Source organism: Chroicocephalus ridibundus, chromosome Z (genome assembly GCF_963924245.1).
Source record: "Chroicocephalus ridibundus chromosome Z, bChrRid1.1, whole genome shotgun sequence".
NCBI classification, from domain to species: domain Eukaryota; kingdom Metazoa; phylum Chordata; class Aves; order Charadriiformes; family Laridae; genus Chroicocephalus; species Chroicocephalus ridibundus.
In genome coordinates, this window is record NC_086316.1 from 80114384 (window position 1) to 80139627 (window position 25244).

Sequence of the window (25244 nt, forward strand, 5' to 3'; positions counted from 1 at the left end):
GTCAATGCCCCAAGCCTGTCAGTGTTTAAGAGACATAATGCCCTTAACAATATGCTTTAACTTTTGGTCAACCCTGAATTGGTCAGGCAGTTGGACTAGATGGCCCTTTCTATTCTACGTATCTATCTATCTATCTATCTATCTATCTATCTATCTATCTATCTATCTATCCGTATATATACATACATATATATTCTATTCTATTCTATTCTATTCTATTCTATTCTATTCTATTCTATTCTATTCTATTCTATTCTATTCATACTTAATCCTTATTAAAATCAGTGGTTCTGCAGAGCGTGGGTCATGTTTGCCCAGTGTCTTCCTGACACTGCCCTCAACATGAGGGTGAGCATTTATGCATTGATATGACCACAGGAATAATTAAGAGTTTGCCAGAGATTTGATATTTGACAGAAATTTTATACAATTAACACATTATTACTATTCAATATGGAATCGTTTTAGTCCCATTCAATTTACAAAAAGTTTTCTGTTGGCTTCAGTCAGTATTGAATTGAGTGCTGTGACCTGAAATTTTTGTCTATCTTATGCATCAAGACACAAAGGTTAGGAGCTTTATCCTACAGTTCTTTAGTTTTGTCACAGGGGAGCAGTTGGTGAGAAAGGATACTTAGATCCATGTAGGTGCAAACTTGAAATGGCTGAAGTGGTGAAAGCTACTAGTATTATTCCAGTTTTGTATTATTGTAAGTAAGAGCACAGGTCTTTCTGTGAAGAAAGACTTTTTTTCTTCATGTTTTTGCCTATAAATAAGAAGAAATGGGGGAAAAATAATAGATATTTAAATAAATAAACACATAGCCAAACTGATTGTCCAGATTCCCAGAAAAACAAAACAAAACAAAACAAAACAAAACAAAACAAAACAACCAACCAACCAAGCAAACAAACAAACAAACCACTGGTTTTCTGTTGCCCAAATCTCTGTTATTTATTTAATTAACTGAAATAAAATATTTGTGGCCCTTTTACTTTAATAAGTGAGGTATAGGCTAAGATCATTCATTAAAAAGTGGAATAATGGTGGAAAACCACCTCACAAAACCAATTTACCTGGCACTGAGTAATGTATGACTGTTAAAAAAATCTCAAACTTAAATTACAAAAGTGGTATGTGTTTGTGTGTTTCCAGGATAATATTAAGAATGATCAAATACAAAGGAAGAATCTTTGCCAGCTATAATTAACATAAGACAGAGTGATAAAGGCACTAGCAAAGATATAGCCTGGATAAACTACCATATGAGAATGAATACAATACAGCATGAAGCACATGATACCTCACTTTTAAACTTTTACAATATAGTCATTTAATAAATAGAAGCACATGGTGTCCTTTTGAAGAGCAGAAATTCAGTCTTTGGAGGAAGCACACAGACTAATCTGGGGTTAAGTTTTCAGGATTGTATGTAGTGTTTGGCATTGACAGAAAGAGTCCACTGAGTACACTGATTTACTCCAGCACAATATAATTTCGTTTTATAGAAACTCTAGTGTACAACATAACTACTGAAGTTAAATAATGAATAACAGTAGAGAGAGAAAGGAGAACACAGAGAGTAATATATAAGAAAAATATAACTCAATTTTAACTGAAATCTGAGAAGCAAAATATCTGGTAAGACAGAAAAATATAGAAAAGCTGATTAAAACATCCAAGACCTGACCGTCAATTTATTAAGGAATCATTTAGACATTTATCTAGTAAATTTCAAGGTTTAAGTAAAGTTTAGTGATGTTCAGAACAAGTTTCAGTGCACTTTTGTGTTGGGACCGGAGAGTGCAAAATTGTTTTCTGAAGGAGCAACTGAGCTCAGGACAAAAAGCTTCAGAAAAACTAGTTGGGTGACTGTGAAGAGAAATTGTGAAAAGAAGGGAACAGGAGGGGAAAAAATGGGTAACAGAAACATTCAGCTCAGATGGAACCTCAATATGTTAGAGCTTAGACCTGGAGAAGTTATTTTAAACATATTTTTTGGAAGATGGCAGACATAAAGGTGTAATTTATACAGCTCCTGAAATACACCTGAGGCATGTGATGCCTGAGAATAGTATCTATACTTAGGACACAAGTAGGCTGCTAAGAAGAGTCTTCTGCCCAATAACAAACACCTATACAGGTATAATTGTAATTTACCAGATGTAAAAGGATCACAAACAGTTCACCGGCCTACAAAAGGAAGACTCCTTCACTGCCAGTTCCAGACACAGGGTCTAGTGTTACGCATCCTCTAAAACATAACATATAGCCAGTGCTAAAAAAAAAAAAATAAAAATATGTAAAACGTGAGGAAAGTACCCTTGAACTGGTCATTTTTTAAACTTTCAAATTTTTCACTTATTTCTCAGCGAGTCATATGAAATACCTGCTGTACCCCAAAAGAGAAATGTCAAGCAACTGGACAGTGTTAAAACTTTAGAGAGGAATTGTTCTGGAAGAGTTGAGAAAAAGGTAAATTTAAAATGCATACGTTTAGACAGAACAAGAACTAAACTACATGCAAAGAACAAGGAAATACACCATGAAAACTGCAGGTGGGTGTGTTCTGGATGGAGACTTAAAAATAATGAATAATGGAAAACCAACAGAATAGGAACTGAGGTCTGCTCCTGGAAACCACCTGCTTCACAAACGGCAAAGTCATAAGCAAGATCTTTAGAAAGTATCCTTAGTAAATTCGTAAATGTCTCTGCAAGTTATTGCATTAACATCAATCTTGTATGGAAATTCTTGGGAGTTTTACCATGACCCTTGTTCAGAACAAAGTCAAACTGATGCCAATAATTTCCAAAAGCCCAGCTGAGAGAAGCAAGGAAGTTTATAAAGTTATGTTGTCTAATTGTTCTGTCTATTTTCTGTTGTACTAATATTCCATCTATCGGTCTATCTATTTTCCACTCTGAAAAATCAGGAAAATAAAACTGTAGAAAATATGCAAATGAAACCTTCTTTCTCTTTCTCTTTCTCTTTCTTTTTCTTTCTCCTTCTCTTTCTTTCTCTTTCTCTTTCTCTTTCTCTTTCTCTTTCTCTTTCTCTTTCTCTTTCTCTTTCTCTTTCTCTCTTTCTCTTTCTCTTTCTCTTTCTCTTTCTCTTTCTCTTTCTCTTTCTCTTTTTTCTTTTTCTTTTTCTTTTTCTTTTTCTTTTTCTTTTTCTTTTTCTTTTTCTTTTTCTTTTTCTTTCTCTTTTTCTTTTTCTTTCTCTTTTTCTTTTTCTTTCTCTTTTTTTTTTCTTTCTCTTTCAATTTTTTTTTATTTCTTCATTTTTTTTCATGTATCCTTGGTCTGAGAAGTGTGCTACTTCCCTAAAGAAAAAGTTGCATAGTCTCATAAATCTCACTCTTTGGCAGATTCCCAGAACTTACACTAATTCTGTTTATTCCATTTTAACAATAACCAAAATTTAGAGATGAAAGGGATAAAGTCTGACCAAGGCTTACTTTTTCTTTTATATTTCAATATGTTAACTCAATGGGAATCTGACGTTTTCAGAGTTGAGAATACAATGGGGGAAAGTACTTAGAAATTGTCATTACTTATTTTGATAAATTAACCAAACAAATCAAAGTTTGACAAAAGTAGGAAAATATTAAAAAAGAAAATGTAATCACCCACTCCTTTTTTTAACCAACTGCAGAAATAAATTACTGACGCAGAGCAATTAATCATAGCAGCATGACTGCAAGGACTGTTCTCTGTCACTAAGTCCAGTCTTCTGCCATCAACAGCAAGATATTAATGTCTTGACTCCTGTGGAATTGTTTTTCTTTGTTATTTTATATCTTTTGCTGTTCTGTGAATAGATACAGTCCTTGTTTCTCTATCTGTAAGTCACAACTTCCCCATGCACATTTTCAAAAGCATCCATAGGAAACCACTGGGAACATTTCATCTATGCAACAAAGTGAATAATACTTATGGAAATATAAGGTTGGTAATTCCCTCTTAACCTTTTTTGGGGCTTTTGAGTTTGGTTTTGGTTTTTTTTTTCCTAATAGGGATGTCTGAGAACATAGCCTCATGTGAAGAAGAGAACAGAGTCTTTAAGGATGGGATTAATTTTTATTCACTTTTCCTGCAAACACTGAGTTATCTAATGCTAGTTGGAGTCCTCTATAGTGATGGAAAGGCTCAGTAGGCAACGGAGACATAAGGTATTTCCAGGTCACCACATTAATATAGGCAGGAATCTGTACCTGGATTTGCTAACACCTTGGCCTTACCTACACAAAACAGAACAGCCAAGAAATTGGAACAGTCCTTCCTTTTTGCACTTCCAGATTATTGTACACAGCTGCCTCAGTGCACTGCCCAAGTGGTTGATGAGCTCCTTTCTACAAGACCCTGCATACTAGAAAGATCTTTCCCACTGTGCAGTAGAGAGGGGTTTAACTCAATCTCCAGAATCAAAGGCAACTGAATTCTGGTATAATGCAGATCTCTATTGAAATGTCATGATTTATACCAGTCTATAGTACATTTGTTTGATATAATCTGCAAGGTCCTCTGAGAATGTTGAGGCTATTGCACACATGTTTAGTATTTCTACTTTTTTTCCCCACATTTTTCTCTACTCTGTCTCTGTTGTCTTCCTGTATCCATTTGTACACATGTGTTAACATGAATTCATACATTCATTTACTTATATACTTAGGTATTTTAGGCATTCTTACAAGAATTCTGATTTTTATTAAAAATAAATCCCAGGCTGATATTTTGTTGCTATCAGCCTGAAAAGGTTCAAGATCAGCTTTTACTCTGCCTGTGATGGTAGCATACATTCTCCTGCATGTGGTTGTTTATTCACTTAAAGGTGTCTTTGAAATATTGTCTAATTCCTTGCTCTGTACCACAGTGTTCTTTGCTGCTTTATGGAATGAGTAACAGACTCGATACAATAAAAAGGATTAGAATTAAAATCAATTGGCTTTATTCTTCTTTGTCTTTATGGAAAATAATGACATAGAACATGCAATATTGTATCATTATCTCTTTAATAAGTCTCATAAATTATGAACATATATTTCATTTATTCCTACCTATCTGCTGCCCTTATTACACATTTTCTTGCTTCATTAATGCAATATTCCTCCTTCTTTTCCTCCTGGAAAAGAACTACTTATGCCACTGAAGAAGAAAGTTTGGTAGTCTATTAAACTTACGTTGGTGAGTAGTTAGAATCCAGACAAAAAATAAGAAAATGTTTTCATTTAAAAGAAGAAAAGAGAAAGAAAAATGTAGAAAGTGCAAGAGGGTCAAAAAGTGAAAGGCAGAATATGTATATACATATGCGTGTGTTTATATTTGAAATTAAATTTAAGAAGGAGAGAAACAGCTTGAGACGATAAGAGCAAGAGAAGTTAATGCACATCCAGCTTTTGAGTTGGAGAGATTCAGAGGCTTCAGAGCCTAAATCATGCATTATTATTTGAGATTTCTGGATGATGAATGTGTAAGTGATGTATTCACCTTCTGCATTTATAATCTTTTAAGCGTATCTGGGGATTCTTTTTCTCGATAAAACAGTCTGAGACTTTTGATTCTACACAGGCTGCACTATGATACAAATGCAAATACACTATAATAGCCTTGGAAGGGCTAAGTTTGCTGCTTGTTTCTATTCTTAAAGGTAAGTGAGCATCAATTAATAAAATTTCAACAGTCATGCACGGGCTGTGTTGTCCTTGTGTAAGATGTGGCCCTTCCTAATGAGTGAGATGTGCAATATTTAGAGTCACAAGGAATTATTAGGCAAGCTTGAAAACAGTCCTGTAACCTAAGACAAACAGTGGGTAGGAAATCAAGCCTACTAATGATGATTCTTCATGTAATCCAAAGATATAACTGTCATACTGGCAGAAAGCTCAACTCATTGCATGTCTAGGTACTGAAATGGGTTGACCTCTAAGCAGTTAAGGCAAAACTCACTTCAGTCCAGAGTTCTTTAAACAGTTCATGAAGGCAGCATTTTAACACATTCAAAAAATTATCTTGAAGACTTAAGTGGACTTTAACTAGTTACAATAAAAGGTGAATTTTGACCCATCTGCAGTCCTTAGGCTTTCAGTAGACCTCACCAAAGTGAAGTTGTGTCCCATTTTAAATAAGGAAGTTGCATGCAGGGATGCATTGCATCTCTAAGCGAGATGTAGGTGAGCAAATATGTGGAGGCGTATCACATAGTTACTCTGTCTTTATTTCTCTTTTTTCTTTTCCTTGTTTCACCTTTAAAGAAGAAAATGAGGAAGTTAGGAAGGAAAGCCAACATATGAGCCTATTTTCAATGAAAAAGTTGAGATTTCTGTAAAATACCTAATAGAAATGGAAATACTTTAATTTTGACTGAAAAATTTTACAGAAGTTTACAATCAGCTTGAATTGTATAGTTCATGGGTAATCCAGCATAAAAGCAGAAAAATTTTGCGTCTGTCTTTTCAGTTCGTAAAGATTACCTCCTTGCAATAATAGATCTACATACTCACTCTGATAAATGGATTGGATATATTTGTGCCAGTTGTACTACAAACTGTCTAAACACAAGTGTTTTCTACTTTAGATAGATATTGCCCAGCCCAATAAACTTCACTGTGAAGAAACATTTCTAAAATTTCTGATTTCTGAAACCCTTTAAAATGTGTCCTTCTCCATTCCAATCTCATTACTTGAGATAGCCTTCTTCCCCACCATACTCATTCATATAGCAAAACATTCCAATGAGAGACTATATTAATTAATCTTTACAGTTTATATTATGATATTGAAGGGAAAAAAAAACAAAACCAAGAAACAAACAAGACAAAACCAACAAAATAGATATTTTGCTGCTGTATTAAGAAAGAAAAATCCTTTCCCACTGCAAACGACTGATAAACTCCTTCATTTCTCTCAGATCTTCAAATATTTGCACAGATCTATCTTTTTGGTTTTAGATAGAAGTGAGATAAATATGGAAATATGCACCACACAAATTTATTTATTTATTTTTAAATGCATTCCTCCAGAAAGCCTAAGCCACTTGATATCATGGATCTCAAAATCAGAATTTCAATAAGAAAAATCACAATAATAACAAATAACATGATGACTGTATTATTTTTTTTTTTTTTAAGAACTTGTCTGAACAAAAAGCTTGTGGATACCTTTAAAAAACAACACAATTTACCGTAGGTAAACTAAGCTGAAAATTAAATATTTTGTATCAGTTTTTCCAAAAGGAAAACAACTGTGACAGAATCTTCTTTTTTTTTTTTTCCCTTATTAAGAGCTCTGGAAAAATAGCTTTTCTGCAGAGCTCAGTTACTGCATATTCTTTGCTAATGAATTCATCACAGTTGTTGCCAGAAATTAAAGCAGATTTAACCTTTCCTATTCTAGTTAATCGTCTTAGCTAAGATTTTCTGAAACTGGAACGAACGAACGAACGAACGAACAAGGAGCAGCATTTCGTACGGTGGGTCACTGGAAGCCTTGAGTCTAAGGTAATCAGAAGCTGGGCAACCACAAGCAGAGGAACATCGGCGTGCAAGGGCACCGGCTCAGGGCGCAAGGGAAGCGAACAGCAGAGATCCTCCATCTCCCGGCACGAGAAAAGAACATGGCTGCAAAACAGTCAAAAGCTTCTGCGAGGAAGAACGTGGGAACTCAGACTGAGCTCCTTTGCAAGCATGTGGCTGTGCAGGTCTCAGGCTGTAATGAATGCCTGAGTCTGGCACTGCTCCCACAGGGTTCCAGAGACACTGTGTGCATACGGTGCGATCAAGTAAATGATCTGCTCAGGAAGGTGGTTGAACTGAAGGAAGAGGTAGAAAGGTTAAGAAGTATTAGGAACTGTGAAAATGAAATAGATTGGTGGAGCCATACCCTGAGGCAAAGGCAGCAGGAAGAGGCTCTATCGGAAGTGGATGACCCACTTCCCTCCTGTCACCAGGCAGAAGGAGAGGACTCAAGGGATAAGGGGGAGTGGAGTCAGATCCCTCCTCGGAGAGGTAAACGAAACCTCTCACGGCCCCCCTCACCATCCCAACTGCCCTTACGTAATAGGTATGAGGCTCTGGAAATTGAGGAGCAGGTGATTGAGGATGGAGAAGCTGATCCATCCAGTGAAATGCCCAGTGCTCGTCACTCACCCCCACGCCTCAGGACGTCCTCAACAAAGAAAGAAAGAAGGGTTATTGTAGTAGGTGACTCCCTTCTGAGAGGAACAGAGGGTCCTATCTGTAGACCGGACCCATCCCACAGGGAAGTCAGCTGCCTCCCTGGGGCCAGAATTAAGGACATACGGAGGAAACTCCCTTCCCTGGTCCAGTCATCAGATTACTATCCGCTACTGATATTTCAGATAGGCAGTGACGAAGTAGGTACCAGAAGTCTGAGGGCAATGAAGAATGACTTTAGGGCCCTGGGACGGCTGGTTAAGGGATCGGGAGCACAAATAGTGTTCTCCTCTATTCCACCATTTGCAGGGGTAGACGAGGGGATAAATAGGAGGAGCCAGCAAATTAACTCCTGGCTCCACGACTGGTGCGTCCGGCAGGACTTTGGCTTTTTTGAACATGGGCTGATCTACAGGAAACCAAGCATGCTGGCATCAGGCGGGGGAAGCCTAACCCGAAGGGGAAGAAAGAGACTGGGACAAGAATTAGCAGGGCTTATCCATAAGGCTTTAAACTAGGTTTGATGGGGGATGGGGACGAAACCAGGATCACAAAAGTGGTGCCTGGGAGCAACATAGCAGTGCTCATGGGTAAAAGTGATAGCAAGGTCTTGCAGCCTGTCTCAGCGATGGTGGGGGATAGTGAATTGTGCGGCAGCATAGACACAAGGAGTAGTGATAATTTGGTAACTACAGTAGTGTCTGAGAATGATCAGGTGCAAATCAGGGCCTGACCCCCCAAGAAAGTGGCAGGACAATTAACCCAACTGAAGTGCATCTACACTAATGCACGCAGCATGGGGAATAAGCAGGACGAGCTGGAGGCCATCGTGCAGCAGGGAAACTATGATGTGCTTGCCATCACGGAAACGTGGTGGGAAGACACATACAAGTGGAGTGCTGTAATTGATGGCTACCAGCTTTTCAGAAGAGATAGGCAAGGGAAGAGAGGTGGTGGGGTGGCCCTCTATGTTAGGGGCGGTTTTGAATGTCTAGAACTCAACAGTGTGAATGACAGTGTTGAGTGTGTATGGATAAAAATCAAGGGGAAGGCCAACAAGGCAGATATCATGATGGGAGTTTGTTATAGACCCCCTAATCAGGATGTAGAAACCGAGGAAGTATTCTATAAGCGGCTGGCAGAGGTCTCGCGATCATCTGCCCTTGTTCTTGTGGGGGATTTCAACTTCCCGGATGTCCGCTGGGAATACTACACAGCAGAGAGGGAACAGTCCCGGAGGTTCCTGGAGTGTGTGGAAGACAACTTCCTAACACAGCTGGTGAAGGAACCTACTAGGGGAAGTGCCCTACTGGACCTACTGTTTGTTAACAGAGAAGGTCTTGTGGGGGATGTAAAGGTTGGAGGTCGTCTTGGGCAGAGTGACCATGAAATGATAGAGTTTTCAATTCTTGGTGAAGGGAGGCGGGGAGCCAGCAAAACTGCCACCTTGGATTTCCGAAGGGCAGACTTTAGCCTGTTTAGGAGCATGGTTGAGAGTGTCCCTTGGGAGGCAGTTTTGAAGAGCAAAGGTGCCCGGGAAAGCTGGTCATACTTCAAGCAGGTGCTCTTAGAAGCACAGGAGAAGGCCATCCCCATGTCCCGAAAGACGAGCCGACGGGGAAGAAGGCCAGCCTGGCTAAATAGAGAGCTTTGGATGGACCTCAGGAAAAAAAGGAAGGCTTAACATTCTCTGGAAAAGGGGCTTAGCAACTTATGAGGATTATCAAGATATAACAAAGCTATGCAGGGGGAAGATTAGAAGGGCCAACACTCAATCAGAACTCAGCTTGGCCACTGCAGTTAAAGACAACAAGAAGAGATTTTTCCAGTATATCAACAGAAAAAGGAAAACTAGGGAAAATATAGGTCCACTGATGAATGAGACGGGTGCCCTAGCGGTGGAAGACACAGAGAAGGCAGAGTTACTGAATGCCTTCTTTTCTTCGGTCTTCACTGATAAAGCCGTCCCGCACGCATCCCATACCCTGGAGGCAAGGGGGAAGGTCTGGAGAGAGGAAGATTTTCCCTTACTTGAGGAGGACCAGGTCAGAGACCACTTGGCCAAGCTGGACATTCATAAATCCATGGGCCCTGACGGGATGCACCCGCGAGTGCTGAGAGAGCTGGCAGATGTTATCGCTAGACCACTCTCCATTGTCTTTGCAAGGTCATGGGGAACAGGAGAGGTGCCTGAGGACTGGAGGAAGGCTGACATCACTCCAATCTTCAAAAAAGGCAAGAAGGAGGACCCAGGGAACTACAGGCCGGTTAGCCTCACCTCTGTCCCTGGGAAGGTAATGGAGCCACTCATTCTGGATGTCGTCTCCAAACACATAGAGGAACAGGAAGTTATTGGAAGTGGTCAGCATGGATTTACCAAGGGCAAATCATGCCTGACCAATCTGATAGCTTTCTATGATGTTATAACGGGTTGGCTGGATGAGGGGAGAGCCGTAGATGTCATCTACCTTGACCTTAGCAAGGCTTTTGACACTGTCTCCCATAACATCCTCATTAGGAAGCTGAGGAAGTATGGGCTAGACGAGGTGACAGTGAGGTGGATCGAGAGCTGGCTGAGTGACAGAACTCAGAGGGTTGTGATCAGCGGCACAGAGTCCAGTTGGAGGCCTGTAACAAGTGGTGTCCCTCAGGGGTCAATACTTGGACCAATTTTGTTCAATATATTCATTAATGACCTAGATGAGGGGACAGAGTGTATCCTCAGCAAGTTTGCTGATGATACCAAGCTGGGAGGGGTGGCCGACACTCCAGAGGGCCGTGCTGCCATCCAGCGTGACCTGGACAGGCTGGAGAGCTGGGCAGAGAAGAACCTAATGAGGTTCAACAAAAGCAAGTGTAGGGTCCTGCACCTGGGAAGGAAGAATGCTAAGCACCAGTATATGTTAGGGGCGGACATGCTGGGAAGCAGCTCTGAGGAGAAGGACCTGGGGGTCCTGGTAGACAGCAAATTATCCATGAGCCAGCAGTGTGCCCTTGTCGCCAAGAAGGCCAATGGCATCCTGGGCTGCATAGGGAAGACTGTGGCCAGTAGGCCGAGGGAGGTCATTCTCCCCCTCTACTCTGCACTGGTGAGGCCACAACTGGAGTACTGTGTCCAGTTTTGGGCTCCCCAGTTCAAGAGGGACAGGGAACTACTGGAGCGAGTCCAGCGTAGGGCAACCAAGATGATTATGGGACTGGAGCACCTCCCTTATGAGGAAAGGCTGAAAGAGCTGGGACTCTTTAGCCTGGAGAAGAGAAGGTTGAGGGGGGACCTGATTAATGTTTACAAGTATCTAAAGGGTGGGTTTAAGGAGGACGGAGCCAGGCTCTTTTCAATGGTTCCCAGCGACAGGACAAGGGGCAATGGGCACAAGCTAGAACATAGGAAGTTCCGTTCAAATACACGGAAAAACTTCTTTACGGTGAGGGTGACAGAGCACTGGAACAGGCTGCCCAGGGAGGTTGTGGAGTCCCCTTCTCTGGAGATTTTCAAGACCCGCCTGGATGCAGCCCTGAGGGATGTGCTTCAGGCAATCCTGCTCTAGCAGGGGAGTTGGACTAGATGATCTCTAGAGGTCCCTTCCAACTCTGAAGATTCCATGATTCCGTGATTCCGTGGAGCCTAATGTATGGTTCCTTAACACATGTTAAGATGGCAGAGTTATGTTTTTCCAGGGGATCAGGCCTTTTGAACATCAGGTCATTTATTCAGAATCCTAAATTTTGTGTCTGTTTTGGACCTCTTAGGTGTTCCACTTGATGGTTTCACTGGCTGCCAAAGTGTTAAGGAGGGAGAGAATGCTGATAAGTCTATGTGGTTTTAAAGAAAGAAGAAGGAGTTTGTACAGAATTGTCTACACCCACCATTCAGGGAACTGAAATGAGCTGACTTACTTCATCACTGAAGGACAATTAAGGTAAGGGTAGGATATTTTACTGGCTGAAATCTCCCATATCTACATTGTTATCCATTGACTAAGAACCCTATGTGAGATAATGTTGCCAAGGCCAGCTCTCAAACCAGGATCTGCTTAGTACTTAGGAGGCTTCTGTACCTGGTATGGACATAATAGACCCTCTGTTAAAGCAGAGCCTCCTGCCAGCAGAGCCAGCAGGAGACTTGCTGAACTTGTCGCAGCTGGAAGTCACTCTTTCTGCATGATGCACTCATATTATTCATTAAGTCACTTTCTGTCTCTGTATGAAACTGTATCAGCACATCTGTAACAGCATTAATTTCTGGAAGGAGAGAAAAGATTCTTTGCCTTGGAAATGTGTTGAAAACAGAAGCAGCAGTGCAAAGAGCACAGCCACACAGCAGAAACTGGTACATGAGGGATATTTGTCCTCTGTCACTGCAGTTTTATGGTCTTTTAGCAGAACAACAAACAGAAGATGCTGGGGAAGTATCAGACCAATATTATGCTATTCAGATCTGGTTCAAACAGAAAAAAAAGGATGTCTTCTTTAACAGGAGAGAAAAAAAAAATATTCTTGGAGGATCGGTGTTTCTAAACAAAGACAAAGTGGGATGAAAGTTTATTCATTGCTTTTCCCAATTAAGCAAAAATGTTTTCCCATGTTAACAAACCCGGGAAGACACTGTACTAATTAGTACAAAAGCTTGTATGCTGTCTGCAGTTTTGGGTAATATTTATACTGTGCTCTGGACAGGGGATACTTGCCTTTTGAGGGAGCTAAACTCATTTAGGGGAATGCTAACGGCTCTTATCACCTACTTTTTATTTTTCCTTACCTGAACATACCACAATTAAGAAGTAATGATCAGTCATCCCCATGCTTGTTTTTCAACACCCTTTGCTCTCTCTGCATGCTTGCATCAACCTCTGAGCCCAGCCCAGGAAAATATCCTCCTCACCACTATCTATTTTCCAAGTGCAAAACATTTAGTGACATTTTAAATGAACCACACTTCAGAAGAGAAGGCGGTGAGTCGTTTATCTGCCTGGTTCTCAGCTGTGGATGTCTCCTGACCAGGAGACAGAAAAAGACTTTCTTGGTATCTGTGCCTTTTGCACAGTTGTGGCATTCTGGTGAAGTTCCCATCGACTGGAAAAGGGGAAACATAACCCCCATTTTTGAAAAGGGAAAAAAGGAAGACCCAGGGAACTAGAGGCCAGTCAGTCTCACCTCTGTGCCTGGCAAGATCATGGATCGTCCTGAAAAATCTGCTAAGTTACATGGAAAATAAGGAAGTGATTGGTGACAACTGACATTAAGGGCAAATCATGCCTGACAAATTTGGTGGCCTTTTATGAAAGGCATTGGTGGGTGATGCAAGAGGAACTGACTTCTACCTGGACTTATGCAAAGCATTTGATACTGTCCCAGATGACATCCTGGTCTTTAAATTGAAAAGATATGAATTCAACAGATGGACCACTCAGTGGATAAGGAAGTGGCTGGATGGCTGCACTCAAATAGTTCAGTGGAGTTGAAAGAGTTGAGAGTCCTAGTGGAGACCAGTGATGAGTGGCGTTCCTCAGGGGTTAGTGTTGGGACTGGTGCTGTTTAACATCTTTGTCAGTGACACAGATGATGGGATTGAGTGCACCTTCAGCAAGTTTGCCAACGACACCAGCCTGTGTGGTGTGGTCAACACGTTGGAGGCAAGTAATGCCAAACAGAGGAACCTGGACAGGCTTGAGACGTGGGCCTGTGCGAATTTCATGAAGTTCAACCAAAGTTCAGGCCAAGTGCAAGGTCCTGCATGTGGGTTGGGGCAATCCCAAACACAAATAGAGACTGTGAGGAGAATGGACTGAGAGCAGCCCTGAGGAGAATGACTTGGGGTGTTGGTTGTTGAAAAGCTCAATTGACCCAACAGTGTGCACTTGCAGACCAGAAAGATAACCGTATCCTGGGCTGCATCAAAAGAACTGTGGCCAGCAGGTGGAGGGAGGTGATTCTGTCCCTCTACTCCGCTCTTGTGAGATTACACCTGGAGTAGTGTGTCCAGCTCTGAAGCTCCCTACATAAGAAGGACTTGCACCTGTTGCAGTGAGGGCCACGAAGATGATCAGAGGGCTGGAGCACCTATCCTATGAAGAGAGGGTGAGAGAGTTGGGGTTGTCCAGCCTAGAGAAGAGAAGGCTCCAGGGACACCTTATAGCAGCCTTCCAGTACTTAAAGAGGGTCTACAGGAAAGCTGGGGAGGGAATCTTTATGAGCGAGTGTAGCGATAGGACAAGGGGTAACTGTTTTAAACTGAAAGAGATTAGATTAGATATTAGGAAGAAATTCTTTATTGTGAAGGTCGTGAGACACTGGCACAGGTTGCCCAGAGAAGTTGTAGATGCCCCATCCTTGGGGTGTTCAAGGCCAGGCTGGACGGGGCTTTGAGCAGCCTGGTCTAGTGGGAGGTGTCCCTGCCCATGGCAGGGGGTTTGTAACTAGATGATCTTTAAGATCCCTTCCAACCCAAACCATTCTATGACTATATGATCTCTATGCAAGCAGGTTTTGTCATGTCACCCAGAGAGTTGGGAGGAGATTCAGTTTCAACACACCAGACTGTCAGGAGGTCCCCACATTCAAATCCCAAGGTGGATATGTCCTCAAAGTCTCTGTGTAAAGATGTTGCGGGATACAAAAGAGCTCAGTTCAACACACCACATGCCTTTTGGAGAGAAAGTCTAGCCAAGAGCGTTACTGAGTAGCAGGTTGTTGCCCTGTAAATGAGAACAATGTCTGTGACTTGTTCATTTATTTTAAATCACAGAATGTGCATAAGTGAAACTGGAGGCACTGAGCAGGGAGCTAGGTTAATTCTTTTATACTTCTCTAGCTTTTTTACTTCTCTATCTAGCTATCATTTTACCATGATAGCTAGAAAGAGACCAGAGTTAAGCTGAAACGAAACTGGTTAAATATTTTTTCTGAGACATAGAGTCTGTTCCACTTAGATCTTCCTGAAAAAGTTTAAAGCTGATGTTAAACACACACACAAAAATCATCTTTCGTATCAAACACAAGGCGTCTTCCAAGCACAGCATGTTAACCCCCACAGAGGTTAGGAAATGGTAAGAGTTTCTGGAGTCTTCAGGTTTATAACACACAAGAAAAAACAGTCCCCTGTGTGAAACCGTTACTTTCACAGAGTTTGATCAATATTACTTTCCATATATGCTGAACAGGCTCGCAATCAGAAGGTCCTGTCCGGATGAGCAGATCACAGGTGGTGAGCTAAGGTACTCTTCTGGTGTTCAAGCTCACATCCTTATGAAGTCGATAGACTGTACAGCTTTTTCAGACAGTTACTTCCAGTGGTGAAGACAAATGCTGCTCAGAATAACATCCAGTGAGCTGTGATTGGAACCCTACAAAACATTTTGTTCATAAACTGAATCCTCATGCATGAAAAATAAAAACCTTTTGGGACCAGTGCTGTTTGATAGTTATTTTAAAAAGCTGAAATTTTGGAAGCCAAATTTCATCTGCATCTTTTTCTCAGTCACGTGTTGTTCAGTATATGTGTCAGATTTTAGACAGTTTTATTCTTATTTTTCAGCCCAGTGTCCCGTAAGTAGTTACCATATGTAATAAACAGTTTCTTCCAGCAGGATAACTTTCAACTACTTGAAAGGACATTGTAGAAATTGGTGCTGGTCTCTTCTCACAGGTCATTAGCGATAGAGCAAGAGAGAATGGGTTCAAGCTGCAGCAGGGTAGGTTTAGGCTGGACATTAGGAAAAAATCCTTCACAGAAAGAGTGGTCACACACTGAAGAGGCTGCTCAGGGAGGTGGTGGAGTCACCATCCCTGGATGTGTTCAAGACTCGTTTAGATGTGGTGTTAAGGGATATGGTTATGGTGTAAGGGAGAACTTTGTAGAGTGGGGTTGATGGTTGGATTCGATGATCCCAAGGGTCTTTGCCAACCTAAATGATTCTATGATTCTATGATAAAAGCAGAGAAACAACAAGGTGCTAAATATCAAACTTCTGTACAGCATCAAATATTACACAGAAATCAGAGAACAGTTTTCACAAAAGCTGACAAAAGAGAAGTGAAGTTTACTTATTTATTCAGTGTGAGGTTTTTCTCTTTTTCTTTTTCTTTTTCTTTTTCTTTTTCTTTTTCTTTTTCTTTTTCTTTTTCTTTTTCTTTTTCTTTTTCTTTTTCTTTTTCTTTTTCTTTTTCTTTTTCTTTTTCTTTTTCTTTTTCTTTTTCTTTTTCTTTTTCTTTTTCTTTTTCCTTTATAAAACACTATGCACACTTTCAGGAAATCCTTATCTTGTTCATGTCAAGGATTATTTTATTTCATTTTAAATCTAATCCATAAAAATTATGTTCACATCTAAAAGTGGCACTGGATTTGCCATGACTGTAGTAGTGGCTTGAATGAAATCAAATGGAGTGACTTGTCCTGCTTAAGTTCATACATATTTCCTTCAAAATGAACAAGCAAAAAAAAAATTAGTACAGAAGTAAAAAATAATTTTATTATTTTTTTATAAATTACTTTCAAAGTTCTTTTCAGTTCTCAATTACATCTTTATAATATATAGCACTTTTTTCTGCGTGGCTTCCAGATTTATCTGGGAGTTCCTAATTTTGGAGGTATCCTCTCACTTCTAGCACATTATTTCAGCTAGTTCCAGTCAACTCGCTTATTCCAAGACCACACATTTACTGAGGTTTTTTACCCAGCCAGGTGAGTGGCATCCTTCATGTTCCATCTTGTTTATATACAGTTCTCCAGGGTTGGATTATATATTCCTCAGATCTCTCCTTCTAAAATTATCAAAATTTAGATTTATCAGAAAATTATCAGAATTATCAAAATTATCAGAATTATCAAAACCTCAAAGTTTCAACAGCTACGACAGGCTTCAGGACGTTGGCAGCAAGGTACCTTCTGAGATATAGAGTCCAGATCCACTTTTTTGCAGGCAAATGTGACATATGGACAACACTGAAAACTGAGTCATTTTAGCATTGTTTTGCTCCTGTGACTACACTACCAAGTCAGTTCCAGAGTCGCCTTCTTCTGTTCTTATAAAACGTCTTCTTAATCTTTAGTTTATTTGCTTCCCAGGCATTACTTACGTATTTTCTGTTCCACCAGCATCACACTTTAGCTTAAGTAGCCTGTCTTACTTCCTGATGTTTACCATCTCAAAATGTTTATTCACTGCAGTCATATTCTGTCACCTTCCATTTTGTCAAGCTAAAAACACCCAGCTGCTTTCATCTCCGGTAGTTCAATGGATTCTCCATTCTCCTGTCTCTGTAGCATTCCTTCTTTATGCTTTCTCCCATTCAATTTTGTTCCCATAATCATTCCCAGTATTTCAGATTGAGTGGAGTAGTACATTGTACAAATGACATTCATTCTTCCCTGTATCACACAGATCTTAGAACTATCCACATTAAACTGATAGCTTAAAATAATTGGTGAAAGACTGATGCACCCAAGATTATTATCTTCATCCCTATCAGTCCTGATTCTAAAAGCAAAAATTCTTACTATCCTTCTCGGAGCAAATAGCCTGGCAATTCACTCTGGTAAATTAATTTGATTTCAATTCCTCCTGTCCTCAAGATCACGCAGTTATTCCTGTGAGATATTCTCATCTTGCTCTGCAATGATAGTGCCTCCCATAATAAGTTAAACTAGCAAATTTCATCTCAAATATACAGCCTTGGTTTACAAAACTTTCTGTCATTTTCCTATTTGTGGCAAATTCAAGTTTTACTGTGATATCTTTAGTAGCACTGAACTGTGGAAATACTTTAGCTGGTGGAAAGAAATTAGTTTTTAAAGGGAAATGGTGATTTTTACATGTTGAAAAATTTCCTTTTTGAGCGTATGGAATTGCTGTTTAGACCTATGAATATGTTTAATCCAGACTTTACAGTAAATTGTCTTAAATCAAAGGAATCTTAACCTACACTTTCCCCAAAAGAAGTTGGGAGAAAAACAACCTCATTCTCTCTCTTTTTCTCTTTTTTAAAAGAAACAAATATTTTCTCTTTCACGGCCACACGCATACTACCACCGTCTTAGCTATTCATTACATCCTTTAAAGAGAACTAAAGTTAAGCTATCCTTTGAGGATAACAAAATGCAAAATTAACTCTGGACTGAATGAAGTGCATATGGCCATGGAGAATTATTTGTGAGCTATTCCCAGTGAAATGTGCATATCTAATTTGATTCCAGTTGTGCTTCTTGAAGAAATAAAGTCTTTAGCGTCATGTCCCTATTGCACTTTTTCACTAAAACTTAAGTACCACACAGCACCAGAATTTTCACATTGAACTCTCTATTCCCCTTCCTCCTCTTCTTTTTCCCCTCACACATGCAAATAGCACACACTAGGAACATTCAAGAAGACATTATTCAGTTTGAGGTAGTCTTTGCATGGCAGTCTCACTGGCTGTGTATGCTGTAGCGTTCAGTTTGATTATGCCTTCCTGAACACCCATGTTCGTATTTTCAAGCCCTCTGAGACTGCAGGGCTGTGATTTATGGCCTGTATTTCAGACTCGTGTTTCTTTGTAAGCCTGAAAGCTGGTGAGTTGGGAGTGTCTATTAACAGTATTTTAAGAAGACCTGACTTTTCTTCTTACAGATGTGTCTCAGGGTCAGGGATTACCCTGAAAATCATCAGTGTTCCTGCACTGGAAGGTACCTCTTGTCATGTTCCTTTTTCTAGCCAAATTTGCTTACTATGTGGCTTGAATTAGCATCACCAAGTTAATGATAATTGCCCTTGTTTTTTTGGAGTGATAAGATTTTCATGAAGAGGATGCAGTTCATTGAACAAGCAACTATTTTCTCTAACCTCCCAGGTGACACAAAAGTCTCTCTTTTGTGAGAAAACAAGTCAATACAAAACCTGTGTCCCAGAATAACCATCCTCCAGGTGACTCAAATTTGAGAAAAATAATGAAATTAACAAAGACCTTTCAATGTTGGATTCAGATTCAGATCTTAGACCATACTATGAGGAATAAATTGACCTGTTGGAGATCTGTCCTCCTCTGTCCAGAGTAGGCCACAAAGATGATCAGAGGACTGGAGCACCTCTCCTATGAAAACAGGCTGAGAGAGGTAGAGTTGTCCAGCCTGGAGAAGAGAAGGCTCCATAGCAGCCTTCCAGTATTTAAAGGGCGCCTACAGGAAAGCTGGGGAGGGGACTTTTTATGAGCGAGTGTAGTTTTGAGCAACTTGGTCTCGTGCGAGGTGTCCCTGCCCATGGCAGGGAGGGTTGGAACTAGATGATCTTTAAGATCCCTTCCAACCCAAACCCTTCTATGACTCTGTGTTTCTTTGAAATGCATATGGGTATGGTGGTCCGTGAAAGTGCAAGCGTGCAGAGGAAACGCCATGGAGAGTGGCAAGGGAAGTATCCTGATTTAATGGTGTTTACAACAAGTTTTTCTATAAGTTTAAGAAACTGTAAATTAAGGTAGTCTGTGAAAAGTGGGATCTCATGTAGGAACATTGATACGACCAAAAAGGTAGCGGATTGTTGTTTTACGTGATAGGATAAAGTAGGGGAAGGAAGGCAGGTTGATCATGATCCATCCATGCCACAGTGAGGCCGAGTGACTTTGATGCTTGAGACACAATAAATTATGTCCATCCCTGCACATCCACCTGGATGGCTCCTTAATTTAAAGGTCCGTAATGCGGTCTTAAAAGTATCTTTTCTTCTCTGCCCTCCCCAGAGAAATATTATGGACAGCTGAGATGTAGCTTAGTAGATGTAAGACAGTTCTGTCTGATGTCAGAAGATATGCCAGAAAATCTTTTTCAATGCTGGATAATCTTTTGCAAAAACAAATGGCACTTTTTGGTCAATTGTGCAGAATTTGGATAAAAAAGTAGAAAATTATTACAGTCATATCAGTTAACAGCAGCAGACTAGTGTCTGTAATGATGGATGCTGCAGTCAGAAAAAAAAAAAAAACAAGCGCAGAAACTAAACCCTCTTTTTCTTTTCTCTAAGACAATAGTTACTTGCTATTTTGACCTCTACAGAAGCTTTTGTTACACCCCAGAGACAGTGTTTGCAAAATCCTTTGAAGACAGAATATTCTGTAAAATTTGTAAATATCATTAAATGTAAATTCTGTTGGTTTTCAACCCCATGAATTGAGAAAATAATTCCAGCAGGAAGTATCATGCTTTTCTGGAACTACATAGAAAAACGTAGTTTCAGAGAAAAACACGTTTCAAAATATTGTCACTTTCTGGGAGCTGTAACGTATGATCTGCAGCTGCAGCTGCTTTTTGCCCTACCAAGCAGTCAGAGTTGAGATGTGAATAGAGCAGACTTTAGTCAGACATTTAGGTTTTGAGTAATTGCTGAACAAAACCTAAGCAGAGTGAATTGAAAGTCAGCATAAGTCTCATAACCACCTTTTCCTAATATCAGCTGTAAGAATAAATACTATTTTTATTCAGGTAATGATAACCTGTCTAAAATCACTTCCTCCACCACTTTGTGACTTACTCATTCTTTCCGGAAATACCTTTCAGGAAAGGTATTATTGACAGTGTATATTGTTATATATTTAAATGTGTAAGAAGGAATGACCTAGTAAATGGCCCTCCATATTGTAAGGAAACTGAACTTCAAGAATATTTTCATCTTCAAAATTAACTTTACAGGAGACTGTCATGAGTTGATCATTTCTCACTTATGGGAAACAAGGCTGTAATGTATCATAAGGGACAAAATAACCCAATAGTGCAGCATAGCCGCAAGACAATCAAACTAAAAGGGTAAGTTTCATTTCATCTTCACTAGCTCTGTGTACCTAAGATAAGAATCTTGCATCCTTGTATAATCATCAGACAGAAACAGGCACTTTGGGGGCACAGTTTTAGACAACCATTGTATCAGCAGATGATTCTCACACTGAAGTGCCCCTTTCCTGTAAATGTAAAGGCAGTCTACAGTGACTGGCTTGGAAGCAGATGCCAGTGCTGTCATAGTTACATTTACTTACATGAAGCCCAACGTAGATGTCTGGCAAGTGCCTGCTATCTACTCTGAGGTGTGTATGAAGCCATTGCTCTTCACCCTTCACTTATTGCCTTCCAGTGTTTATGGTTGCACCACAGTAAAGATATAACACGGACCTATTTCAGCACTCCTCATCCATTTCAGAGCAAAATCAAATGAGTCCTTAAATCACCTTCAGTGCCAATCACTTTTACAGCTTCAGTATCCTGGACATAGAGTCAGATTAAGATTTTGCAGATAATTCATGTGGAAGAGGCACATGTACAGCAGTGTGTGCATGGCAGAACAACGCAAACTGGCAGAGGGAAGAGACCCTCAGCACTGCAAAGATGCAAGTATCCCATGAAGGAGAGGAGAGGAGAGGAGAGGAGAAGAGAGGAGAGGAGAGGAGAGGAGAGGAGAGGAGAGGAGAGGAGAGGAGAGGAGAGGAGAGGAGAGGAGAGGAGAGGAGAGGAGAGGAGAGGAGAGGAGAGGAGAGGAGAGGAGAGGAGAGGAGAGGAGAGGAGAGGAGAGGAGAGGAGAGGAGAGGAGAGGAGAGGAGAGGAGAGGAGGAGGAGAAGGAAGGAAGGAAGGAAGGAAGGAAGGAAGGAAGGAAGGAAGGAAGGAAGGAAGGAAGGAAGGAAGGAAGGAAGGAAGGAAGGAAGGAAGGAAGGAAGGAAGGAAGGAAGGAAGGAAGGAGGGAAGGAGGGAGGGAGGGAGGGAGGGAGGGAGGGAAGGAAGGAGGGAGGGAGGGAGGGAGGATGGGAAGGAAGGAAGGAAGGAAGGAGGAAGGAAGGAAGGAAGGAAGGAAGGAGGAAGGAAGGAAGGAATTGGAAAGGGAGGGAGGCAGGCAGGCAGGAAAGGAGGAGAGAAGGAAGGAAGGAAAAATTTCATAAATTTGTTTCTGGTTCTAAGGTTTCATAAAACTCATTCTAATACAACTTTGTGTGACTTTGAAAGTTGATAGATCATGAAACAACACCATCCATCATAAAAATGTACTAGTCTATCTTTATCAGCTGAACTGGTATAACTGACCGCATACATGTAATCCTGATTTCCCTGTTGCACGGTCAAACAAGGAAAACATTTAACAAATAATTCTAATGATTGATTAATATTTATCTAAATATAATGAACTTGAGATTGTTCCAAATTTGTTTTTACCTACATAGATCCATTCAGTAATTTAGTCTGCATTTAACAGTGAATTTATTGTGGAATGACCTAAGGTCTCTGTTTGGCCGCTTACTCAAAATTCAAGTGGCCTTAATTCAGTGTAACTTTGGAAGTGAATCAAGCAAACTCAAAATAAGACCACTTTAATTCTCAGTCAGAGCCACATGACAGTTTAATGAGATTGAAATAATCCACTTTAAAAATTAATTCAGGATAATTTTGCAAGTGTCTCACCTCTGTATAGACAAACCCCTAATACTTCCGTAATACTACAGTTCGGATAAAGTCAAGCCAGAGCTTCAATCTACATGAAACAATGGAGAAATTAACTGAGAATTAACTAAATTGACTGAGTCTGATCACTTATCTGTGCAGGACTTACTTTACTGGAGCCTTGTTCTTCATAGTCCAGAAAAATAAGTGATTAATTAATATATTGATTGCATGAATACCAAAGTCAGTCATTTAAAATATATGAATCAGTATACCAAAAATGCATACTTTTTTGTAACTAATGTTCCACATCTTTGCTGTCTGAGCAGTGTCTTTTTATCACAGGACCACATTTTGTGGATAGGCTGATGGACCTATTTCTGGATGACTCTCCTGACACTTCTTGTGAGTCAGGATTCCTTTGTACTGTTTCTCAAAAGGTAGAAATGGCCTTGAAATTCTCATGTCTCTCTTTGCACTGGTTAACAGACAGGTACTCATATATCAGAAGATTTTAATCATGCCCTTTCTCATTTATCCATGTTTTGAATGAGCTGTTAAGAATCCTCCACCTCACCCAACTACTGTAACTCAATCTCATGTTCTGGAACTGAATTTGTACTGCTTCCTGAAGAGAAAGTAAAGGGTGGATTTGTTCAGTCTAGCTCAATTTAGCAATATTATTCAACAGTGTCCTAGGTCACCATAAGCCGGTGATGTTGTTGTTACTTGCAAGTTAACATTGCAAGTTATGTGCTCAAAGTTAAAATCTCTTCTGCAGCCAAAAAAAAAAAAAAAAAAAAAAAAGTCTTTCTCTTCTTTTGTCCTTCTAGGGCTGTAATGAGAACAAATGGAAGTGACCTTACATTATGGTACACTCCTTATAGTGTTTTAATACAAATTTCATTACACTGAAAGTCTTGCAAGGTATTCATTAGAACATTCATAAAGTCTTTGTAGAGGGCTTAATAGCTAAAACAAGCTATTGAAATTAGCCAATCATTCTATAATTGAACTCCCTATGAATCTTTTACTGCAGTAAGGTGAAGTAAGTTGCCTGAGGTGCTGGATGTATGTTTTAGTGCTTGGTTATGTGCAAAATAAATAAATGAAACTGATAAAAGTAATGTGTAAGAGTTCACAGCTGTTCTTTGGTGTGTTTCTTACAGCCTTGGACCTTCGAGTTCAATCCATATTGGATTCTAGACTGACATTTTTTCATTCTTTATGGAGATTTTCACTGAGTCTTCTACCATATGCTACACAAACAAATTAACCATTGGGTACTGTGGAAAATATGGAACTCGTGCCATTGCATTCTTATCCTTATGTTATAGGTTTCCTTCTCCTAGCCCTGAAAAGATTATTCACCCCTGGAATAGGTATGTTTGTGCTAATACCAGTCTTTAGGTTGTTTCTGTAATGAAGACGTCATTGTATTGGGTTCTATGCAAGCAAACACATAAAAAAAATATATTTTTCTCAGAGAATTTATAGCTAGATAAATGAATAACATTAGTTCTTACAAAATTGCTTGAATGCCAAAACTTTACAACCTTGATCCCCAAAAGCTAACTTGGGGTTTGTTATAAGCACTGGGATAATTAAGTATCTCAGAAAGGTGACCCGGGAAAACCTAGATACTTAGCAGAAATCTGTCTTAGATTCACCAATAAATAGTTCCCACATTTCATGCCTTCTCTGATGCCCTGCCTCTTTACAATAAGTTTATTTCCTTTCCAGGTGAGTATGTACAGTGTGGGGGATGTAACAGCCTTGAAGGTGTCTGTCTCTGCTCATTGACTAGAGAGGAAGCCTAGACAACCATTAAATCAGATATCTACCAGAATATGTCTGCCTTAGTAAATAGTGAAGATCAACACGAGTGGATCTGTAGAGTTGCTGAGGATCTTGTGTCCATAGCAAGCGTGTTTTTTCACCTCGAATCAGCTTTGCTACAGCCCAGCATGTCCACTTATGATTGGATTACGCTGACTGTATTCCAGAAGCACATTATAAAAAGTAGTTTCACCTGTGGACAATCTAGTTTTTCTTATTCCACGATGTGAACCAAAACATAGCAAGTGAGGGAGAACAGGGGATTTGTTTGAGAAGTGTGCTCCTGATACAAATTAAAACAAACAAACAAACACACAGCCCACAATGTAAATATGCCCCTAATTAAGCCTAGAAATAAGATAAATCTTATCCACATATTCATGGGATTTTTTGATTGCAAGGCACTGTATGTCATGATGTTAGTGGTCTCTTCTAGCCCTTTGCTTACAAATTCAACACTTCCTCGCAGAAACGTCTTGGTAACTTTTTTAAAATGTGAAATACCGTCACATCTGATTTTTCATATAATTTTTAGTTTGTTTTAATAACTGTAGATTTGTATATATATATGCATGTGTTTTTGTGTTAGTGTGGGGGTACTTACAAATATATATGTACACACATTCATATGTATAGAAGTAGACAAACACAAACATATTCATATATAAGGAAAAGATCCTGTAAATTACAAATAATATGTGTTTTTCGGTAAGTATAATGAAGGTGAGGAGTATAAAGGGGAACCTTCAGAGAATGCAAATGGTTGAGGCAGACAACATTTTGTATATTCAGCCAGGGGAAGAATCAGAGCTGGCATTGGTCTAGCATTTTGCACCCAGGGTTGTTGATG